At 37.4% G+C, this 9913-nt stretch overlaps 1 protein-coding gene across 9 annotated transcripts in view; it reads right to left on the reverse strand.

Moving 5' to 3' along the window:
* LOC143254335 (kazrin-like) overlaps window positions 1–9913 on the reverse strand; it is a 136255-nt gene that overhangs the window by 46509 nt on the left and 79833 nt on the right. The window contains exon 1 of one of the 9 annotated variants that reach the window (XM_076509362.1): window positions 9673–9812. The exons of the other annotated variants lie outside the window; for them this stretch is intronic. The gene's annotated coding sequence lies outside the window, so the exon portion shown is untranslated. Of the gene's footprint in view, window positions 1–9672; window positions 9813–9913 lie in introns of those variants that run through there. 9 annotated transcript variants of the gene reach the window in all.

Consider the following 9913-nt stretch of genomic DNA (forward strand, 5'->3'; position numbering starts at 1 on the left):
TTTCGGTGCGTTTCTTGTGTTTCTCACGAAATAGCTGAACCTTGACGCAAACGTTTTGAAATTTTTACTCACTAACCGGTATATCTTCACAGCAACGTTAATTCAACGTTTTTTACACGTTAAATATCTAGGTGTAACACACACACACATAAGAAATAGGAAATCATCAAACCAAAACGAAAGACAAATTATTTTTGCTAATTATACAGGTAAGTGACTGTTCAAACAGGATGGGAATGTTCGTGAAAAACATATGATTCACGTAAAATAACACAACAAAATATTAGTTGGTTTAGTTTAAAGACCAGTTAACACAGCCCAGCCCTTCACCACCCGAACGAGACAATGCATATGGCTCCTCGGAGAGTGACATAGATGGGGGACAGAACCAAAAGACGAATCCTCCATGTCACTCCATGGGGTGCCTTAAGGACTCCTCCACATAATAGTAGGGAGAACACCTAGGAGCCCCAAAGGGAGGAGATCGTAGGTTATATTTCAATTTCGAACCACCTCTCATATGTTACTTTCCAGTAAAGGCACTCTAACGGTGCATGTCAAATGTGGTTGAGATTGGCCAAACACTGAAGGCGTAACAGCTATATACAAATAGTTACACCCCTTCACTCCCCAGCAAGACGGGGTCTAAACACCAAATTTTTATGCGCAGCATACGTTTCCAATTTTTTGTCAAATCTCCGAATTTACAACGCTAAAATCAGTTGTTCGATTCCTCTCGGACATCGCACCAAAATGCTCGCCCTTTCAGCCGTGAGGGTGTTATAATGTTACGGTCAATCCCACTATTCGTCGGTAAAATAGTAGCCCAAAATTTTGCGGTGGGTGGTGATGACTAGCTACCTTAACTCTAGTCTTACACTACTAAATTAGGGACGGCTAACGCAGATAGCCCGATGTGGCTTTGGTATAAGAACACACACACACACACACACACACACACACACATCAGTGTTTGTTAGAGATCAATTGAATAGTACTTGTGAAATTCGGAGGTGACCTCGAGGGTCCGATTCGACACACAAACAAAATCCCAAGAAACTACAATAAATTTATAATTTTGCCTGTCTGTATGATGTTCAATAAACATCTCACGCACCTTGTAATCTCGACCAATAGTAGTTGAAAGATAACTGAGGAAGAAAACAAATTAGGAAAAGGACTACTTTGAAAACAAGATTTAAAACTTTGACATTTTTACAGCAATTCAAAGAAACTATAATGCACCATGTAACCTTCAGTCTAGCTGGATAACCATGTAGCCTACAGTCTACCTGGGTAACGATCGATAGACTTCTCATGCACCATGTAATCTACAGTCTGTATAATTTGTTTTTGCAAAAACCTATACAATGAACTATTTTGTTAGCTTCACCCTGAATGGAATCGAACCTCGGATTTTAGTGTTGTAAGTTTGTGACCATATCACTGACTCCGAGGAACAAATATGATTCGATAATGATCACTACGCATCTTATCACTTAGGTGCATAAAGCAAGGTTTTAACCTTCATAACGAAACATTTAACATATCACAATATTTTGTTCATTCAAAGTACTTCTATATTTGAAAATATGCGTCTGTTTGTTTTGAATCTAAAGCAAAGCTATACGAAGGCTGTCTACGCTAGCTGTTCCCCATTTAGCAATGTGTGAGACTAAAAAAGAATGCAGCTAGTCGTCACCTCCCACGGTCAACTCTTTTACAAACGAATAGTAGGATTGACCGAACTTTATAATGCCCCCACGGCGGAAAAGGGGCATGTTTGGTGTGACGGGGATTCGAACCCGTGATCTTCAGAATACGAGTCGAACGCCCTAACCACGTGGCCATGTCGGACCGACCTTCGAGTAAGCTACCTGATTTGGAATCTTCAAAAGATACACAAGTCTTGTATTATATAAAATGCCAACAATCAAAATAAACGGTAGATTAAAATCCCAAAATAAAAAAATAATTACTCAGTATGGTTGTTATTTCCATATTTACTGAACAAGTGTTTTTTTGTTGGTTTTTTAAACGACTCGTCTCCAGAATAACTTAAACAATTGTACAGTCCAGTCTCGCATGTCGGTCAACCTTTAATAACAACCACTTTGGCTCAGTTCCAAATAGTTCCTTCTAATTTATACTTGTAAAACATCCGATTTTATGGGAAGTCGTGTTGCTGTTAACTTGCCACGTGGCCCTCTGTCCTAAACGATCTCTTTGAACTCATAAACTCAGAATTTACCTGTTAATCAAAACTACAGTATGTATATATTTTTTTTAATCAAAGAAATGCAAAGATATTATTACAACATTCTGTATCAAACAGAAACATAGGTATTATGATCAAGTGTTGGGGTAAGACGGTCACTCCGCTGTGTAGCCCTTTGTTTGCTTGTTTTTGAATTTCGCGCAAAGCTACACGAGAGCTGTCTGCGCTAGCCGTCTCTAATTTAGCAGTGTAAGACTAGAGGGAAGGCAGCTAGTCATCACCACCCACCACCAACTCTTGGGCTACTCTTTTACCAACGAATAGTGGGATTGACCGTCACATTATAACGCCACCACGGCTGAAAAGGCGAGCATGTTTGGTGCGACCGGGATTCGAACCCGCGACCCTCAGATTATGAGTCGAACGCCTTAAACCCACCTGGCCGTATGGCCATTAATTGCTTAAAGTAACCCACGACTGACCGGATAAACGGGGCTGTACTCTAGATGCAATGTATTGTAGAAAATTACAAAAAATGAAAAAAAAACATGCATGATTATTCATACATAATATTGATATATAATATTGATACTTGTATCATTTAATTCGATTATAAAGAATTGAATTATTCATTTGTTCAATACATCTTAAAAATGATAGTTTGACCTGGGTCAAGTTTTAACAAGTGTGTTCACTCTCGACTAGCTTGTGTTCGGGGTGAGGAGAGACAAAGCGGAGAACAAAAGATTCCGGTAGTTATTTCTTAGAGGGGTTCACTTGGAAAATCTGGAATCTAATATATCCAAATATCTGAGAGATATAACGGCGATATATTTCAGTCGATTTGCTTGTTTGTAATAAAGCACAAAACCACACAATGGGATAGATGTGCTTTGTCCACCTTGGTCATCGAAACTCGATTTCTAGCTTTGGAAATCCAATGACATATTGCTGTGCCACTGGGGTCTTTTCAGTCTGTAGTTATGAGAAAATACAGTTTCGGAGTGGCCGCACTACATCACCAGCAATGCCCACATACTAACTGACTATTTGTTTTTTTTTTTACTCTCAAGTGAAATTATGTAACCTTTGTTCATTTTATGTTTGAGGTTAGACACCTCATTCATGACCTTTTACTACCACGTGGTATCACTACTGCCCTTGTCAATATTAAGCCTATTTTAGAGTGCCACCACAACATTTTCTGGGCTTGATAAATATATTTACCTCGACAAGTGCCGTCAAAAGAAGTCCATCGTAATTTCATCCAAAGCGCCTGCGCAGGTCGAATGTCGATTGACGATGACAAGTCACAGAGTAGCTGAGTTCCAATCACAGGCAGTGGGACTATCTATTGACTGAAGCATCGGACCAGGAGTATATATAACACAAACTAAAGTCTTTGGGCAATTTGGGGCGATATGACTTGGATTGTTTTGAATTTCGCACAAAGCTACACAAGGGCTATCTGTATTACCTGTCCTAAATTGAGCAGTGTTAGACTAGAGCAAAGGTGATTAGTCAATACCACCATCCGCCCACTTTTGTGTTATCTTTCACAAACAAATAACTGATTTAATAGTGAAAGGGCGAACATACTAGTCGTGACACGGACTCGAGCTCGCAGACTGCGAGTCGAACGTCGTAACCACTTGGCCATACCAGTCTGTTCGATTTGAGATCTTTACATTATAACTATGTCTCAGCGTATGCTACATCGCGTACTAGTTTAAGCTAAATTGTATAAACTCAGAATTTTGCTACGCCTGATCTCTATCAGCAAAGAACTCTTTAGTCGAGGTATAAATCCTAAGGTAATTTACACACGATATGAATTTCAAACAGAAATTTAAATAAAATTACAAAAGGCATCGACACAACTATTTCTATCAAAATCTTGGAGTGAGTGGTTTGTTTTAAATAATGTTATAATGTGACGGTCAATCCCACTATTCGTTGCTAAAAGAGTAGCCCAAGAGTTGGCGGTTGGTGATGACTACTAGCTGCCTTCCCTCTAGTCTCACACTGCTAAATTAGGGATGGTTAGCGCAGATAACCCTCGTGTACCTTTGCGCGAAATTTAAAACCCAACCAAACCCGATGTCTTGATGAAACCTTTTCGCTCGTTCTTCCGCTGACGTCACTGAGATTTTCAGGGAAATACTCACTACGTTAATATAAGAAATGAACTTTTAAGCTCATATTACAACCCATCTCTTTAAATGTATCGAGTATAATACAGACAGTATTTGTAAGTTGGATCCTTGTTGTTTCTTAAAATATTGTGAATAACATATTTGTGAAAACTACGCTTCTTTTTTAACTGTACTTTCCAACTGTTCATTCAATTGCCTGATCTGAAGCCCAATAAAAATCACTTATTAAAGTTGTGTTTCTGAAAGAGCTGGAAATTGCCGACAGAGGTTCTTGAAACAGCCGCCATCTTTGTCTCAGACCTTTACAAACTGTTTCTTGGAGCCCGGTTTGAGTGAAGTAGAGATTACAGGACTTTTCTTGTATGTGTGTGTGTCTTCAATGTTTTTCGATCCTGGCTGACTCTGTGTGACCATTGTTACTTGTCCAGCGTTGACTTCGTGTCCCTGTTGTACCATTCACACATAAAACATGGAGACTTTGTATAACCTGATTGTTGACCCTACAACAAAGAATTTCTAAGTCTTCACAGAGTAGTCAACAATGTCGTTTTGTATTTGATTTTATTATGAAAAATTTTCAGATTTCAGAATGTTTCTTTCAAGTGAACCGAATGAGCAACAGGAACACATACATATATGTTACCATTGTGAAGAACTCCTTTTGAACTTCTTTTAGGAAATCAATTACCAATCGCCACCCACTTTGTTCATATACTGCAGCTCCAAGCGTTGGTATTAATTCAGCAATATTGGTACAACAAACCAGTAACCTTTCTTGTGAAATGTATGGTATAAACTCTTTCTCACGATTTCTGTAACAGTAAAATGACGTCTCTGGGGAAAGTAAGTTCCTAGCCCGAAGTCTGGATCCCCAGATCTTTGAAGAATCCTTTGGATTGCCCAAATCTCTCATCAAATCATTAAATTCACCTTGTGTGAAATGTTGTAGCTCACCAGACGTTTCAAGTTTTTAAAAAAATCCTCATCATTTATACTGATATCAGATTCAGAACCAGATGAAACTGTAACAAGAGTCTCTGATGTAGAAGGTACAGCTACATCAGGTCAATGAGCAACAGGTCTTATAACAAAACGAAGGTTCGAATAAGAGTTTTCCTTTTTATTTCGAGTTTTTGTAGCTCTACGCATTACATTAACAAAATTAGTAGCCGTCTTCGTGGTTTATAGGACCACTGTAATTCCAAAAGGCAAATACCTTTTCTAGCCTTTAAATCATTGCCTGAACTCTGACACAAACAATGTAAACTTTTTTTTGGGGAGCCGATGGTTTGTCTTGGTCCCCATAATTTATTCCAAAATACGCTTTTTTGACAAATTCTGTAATGTTTTGACTTTGATTTTTTTTTACAACAAATATAACTGATACTACCTAGAAATAACGCGTCGTGTGGCCTGTTAACCGTTTATATACCAGCGATGTGTTTCTCGTGAATTCTGAAACGATCGATATGACTCTCACGTCACCAATGGTCTAGAGAAAATTATAGCCAATGGTTGTCGGCATTCTAACCATAACAAAACATGACCAGATTTCAATTAAAGTGACTCACTTACGTAAAAGCATATATGATCCCTTGTGAAAAACGCGTACGTGATAAAGATAAAAAACGAATATCGTTTGTGGATTCAGCGTACAGGAATAACCCTAAAACATGTATAACTTTGAGGTGAATAAAAACACAATCGCAGGCGTGAGTTATTAACGTAAGAAACTGAGCACCGTTTGCGAATTCGTTCAGAGAAGTCGCTACTCTTCATTATTTATTCAAGGCTTAAAGAAAAATAAAATAACGCGTTTTTGTTATTTCCAAAGTCGAATTGTGTACTAAGAATGACGAATGTTAAGTAAGTAGATTACGTTTGTGAACTTTCGTAAGATATATATATTCCACACAACATCTGAAGGCAATTCTGCCGAGTATAACTGTTATAACACTTGCACGTTAGGCCGCTCTTGGATAACTTGTAGTTTGGGAGAATATAGGAGTAACACAATTACAGAGACACGTTGTGCATGTAAAAATTCGGCTCGCAGAATACATAAACATCCTGACAAGTGTTACTCTTTGCTAGAAACAACGTGATAAAACTTCCGTAAGCATAATATAATAGATTAGCAAATTTTAGTTAGGAAAAAAACAACAACAAAACTTCTGTCGCCTTGTATTAGAGACTGACAGTATAAACATATACTATACAGACACGCACGTGCATACCAACTGTTTCGTGTTTGCAATGCTTATTCGAATAAGATTTGCTTGTTTGTTTTGAATTTCGCGCAAAGCCACACAAGGGTTATATGCGCTAGCCGTCTCTAATTTAGTAGTGTAAGACTAGAAGGAAGGCAGCTAGTCATCACCACCCACCGTCAACTCTTGGGATTCTCTTTTACCAACGAATAGTGGGATTGACCGTCATATTATAATGTCCCCATGGCTGAAAGAGCGAGCATGTTTAGTGTGACAGAGATTCGAACCTGCGACCCTCGGATTACGAGCCGAATACCTTATTCGATCAAGACTGTAAGACAAAAGGACACATTTAACAAATCTTTGTTTTAAATAACTATATTTTATGACGTCATCTACTATTGGAGGTAACGAACGCCAAGTCAAGTATTATTACTATTATTATTAAAACAGTGTATGTGTATTTGTTTGATTTCTTTTCAAAGTATTCTTGTTGATCCAATTACAATAATCCATAACTTACATGGATCTGTATATCAAAACCAATAAGGATTCGGCATTTAAATAATAATGGCATTATTTTGCTATCAGCTTCAGGGAAATATTTCACTCAAACGCTCTCAAGCGGAGGTTTTTAAACAACCATGTGACAGCTGAAAACGCAGAGGGATAATTTACAAATTTGAAAGTGGCACGTGGGTTAATACACACGTGCTTAGGAGATAAAGGTCAGAGTAGACTCCTAAAAGAATTCAACTGTAACCATTCCTAGTTTTGAACTATTGTCCACCGAGTAGATTGCCAATCGGCTGTAACCATTGCCAGAAAGGCTATGAATCTAATAACGAGATTGCCTGTCACTATCATCACGCACCCGCTATGACGTTTCAGTACCATGCTGATCATGGTTTTCATTCTAATTTTTCAAGGCATCAACTGGGGATTCGGGGTATTGTCAAACAGAATCGGTGCACGGGCCCCGCGTGTCATATCACTGTGGCATGTTCTCTATGCCACTAAATGTAAAGTGAAATTACACAGTGATTCAAATTTCTATTTGTCCATAACCCAGTTTCATGTAAGGCGGCATTGAGAAATATTATGTAAAAAGAAACGGACTTTGTTCTTACGTAACCCGAGGGAAACGTCAAATTTCTCCATAGCAGCATCATGATTACCGATATGACTTTACGGTGATAAAAGGACCTCATCACAATATGTTAATTAGTTTCTGCAAGGACCTCATCACAATATGTTAATTAGTTTCTGCAAGGACCTCATCACAATATGTTAATTAGTTTCTGCAAGGCCCTCATCACAATATGTTAATTAGTGTCTGCTATATAGAAGACTGTAAAGGTGATAAATGTGATTTTTTAGAGAAACATCACCTTCAGAAAATATGGTGATAAGTTATGCATTTCGCGATGTCTCGAGCAAACGTTCTTTTTCAAGCCACAAAGTAACCCGTCTGTTAACGATTACAGGAACGTTAATTAAGCAATAGATGAAAAGCAGAACGTAACGCAAGATAAAACTACGAGAATTAAACAATATAATAAAACTGGTGATTAAAAATAGTATTAAAAGTTATTACAAACTAACTGAAGTACCTGTCCACTGGACGAAGGTTATGTAAATTTATGGTTAATGAAAGGTTATTTTAGGACATGGAAAGTGCATGAGATTCTTTTTTTTTCTTCTTTGACGCATTTAAAAAATTTTTAGGAAGTAAGGTTTTGAAGACAATTTCGACTGAATAGAGATTTTTGGGGTGGGGATACAGTTTTGTTTTGTTTTAAATTTCGCGCAAAGTTACACGAGGATTATCTGCGCTAACCGTCCCTAATTTAGCAGTGTAAGACTAGAGGGAAGGCAGCTAGTCATCACTACCCACCGTCAACTCCTGGGCTACTCTTTTACCAAGAAATAGTGGGACTCACCGTCACATTATAACGCTCTCATAGCTGAAAGGGCGAGCATGTTTGGTGTAACGGAAGTTTTTATGTGTTGTTTTTTTTCTGTTGGACTATAAATGGTTGATTTGATGACAAATTATAAAAAAAAAACAAATCAGTGGAATATTTCTTTTAGGTTGGAAAATTTGATGAGACTGAGTAACATGACAGTTCTTAGATACAAATCCATTGATATAAACCATCTCATTACGTTCCATTGATATAAACCATCTCATTACGTTCCATTGATATAAACCATCTCATTACGTTCTAATAAAATTCTAGGTTAAAAAAGTTTTAAAAAGGAAGGTGTCTTAGCCAAAATTAAAATTTTATTTACATTTTCCAGTTTTGCTGCATATAGTAAAAAAAACGTAATAAAACTTAAACAACTGATAATTCATAAACACTAATGTGTTTAAGTGTTTAAGTGAGTTTAACCCTCATCAAAAGAACCAAACTGATCTTCTTTGGGACCAAAGAAAGCTCCATACCAAATTTGGTTATGATCTAATTCTAGCTGTGTAAATTGTGCAGAAACTGTAAAACACACACACAAACTGCAAAACACGAAATGTGGAGCCACAGATTTGCATATATCTCCACATGGATCAAATGAACCGCCATACCAAATTTGATGACGGTCTATCAACGGTTGCGAAGTAGTGATAAAAAACAACAAAAAACGCCCACATAAACCAGAAACTGAAAATTTGTTTGTAGCCCCGCTTAGATCTAATGAACCACCGTACAAGTTTTGGTGAAGTTCCATTCATATCCTGCGAAGTTGCTACATGGACAAACAACAGACAGTATTGTATTTACATACATACAGAACTCTACGTGACAAAGAAAGAAATACACATTTTAAAACAATATAAAAGCTATTTTTGAAAACATTTTAAATCTTCCAAATTATACAATAGTGTGGACAACCCGGAAGCTATTAATTTCTTAAACAAAACGTGTGTAAATCAGCTTTCTAAGGCTGTTTAACTGTTTCTTACCAATGAGTCAAACACTTATCACATAAGGATATACATATAGGTGTAGTGCAATTACACTATAACACCCAATTTGTAGCTCCGACATAACACCAAACACCAAAATGAACGTTTTGTTTTACTCACCAATATTTCATAACGAAGTAATTTCTCCAAGAAAGGTCGAGTACCACTACAGATATCACTTACGATTAAAAAGTATTCGTAGAAACTACGGCAGTATCACACTTAAGTTGTTTGAATCCTTCACGTACGAGTACCTTCCAGCTTCAGTATCTTACAGCGATGTTTACAAGGTAACGGAACCAAACACTCAAAAATAGTATCAACATTGTTGTATCGAATGACTCAACGTTAAAAAAAAAAA

Source organism: Tachypleus tridentatus, chromosome 6 (assembly GCF_004210375.1).
Source record: "Tachypleus tridentatus isolate NWPU-2018 chromosome 6, ASM421037v1, whole genome shotgun sequence".
Classification (NCBI taxonomy): domain Eukaryota; kingdom Metazoa; phylum Arthropoda; class Merostomata; order Xiphosura; family Limulidae; genus Tachypleus; species Tachypleus tridentatus.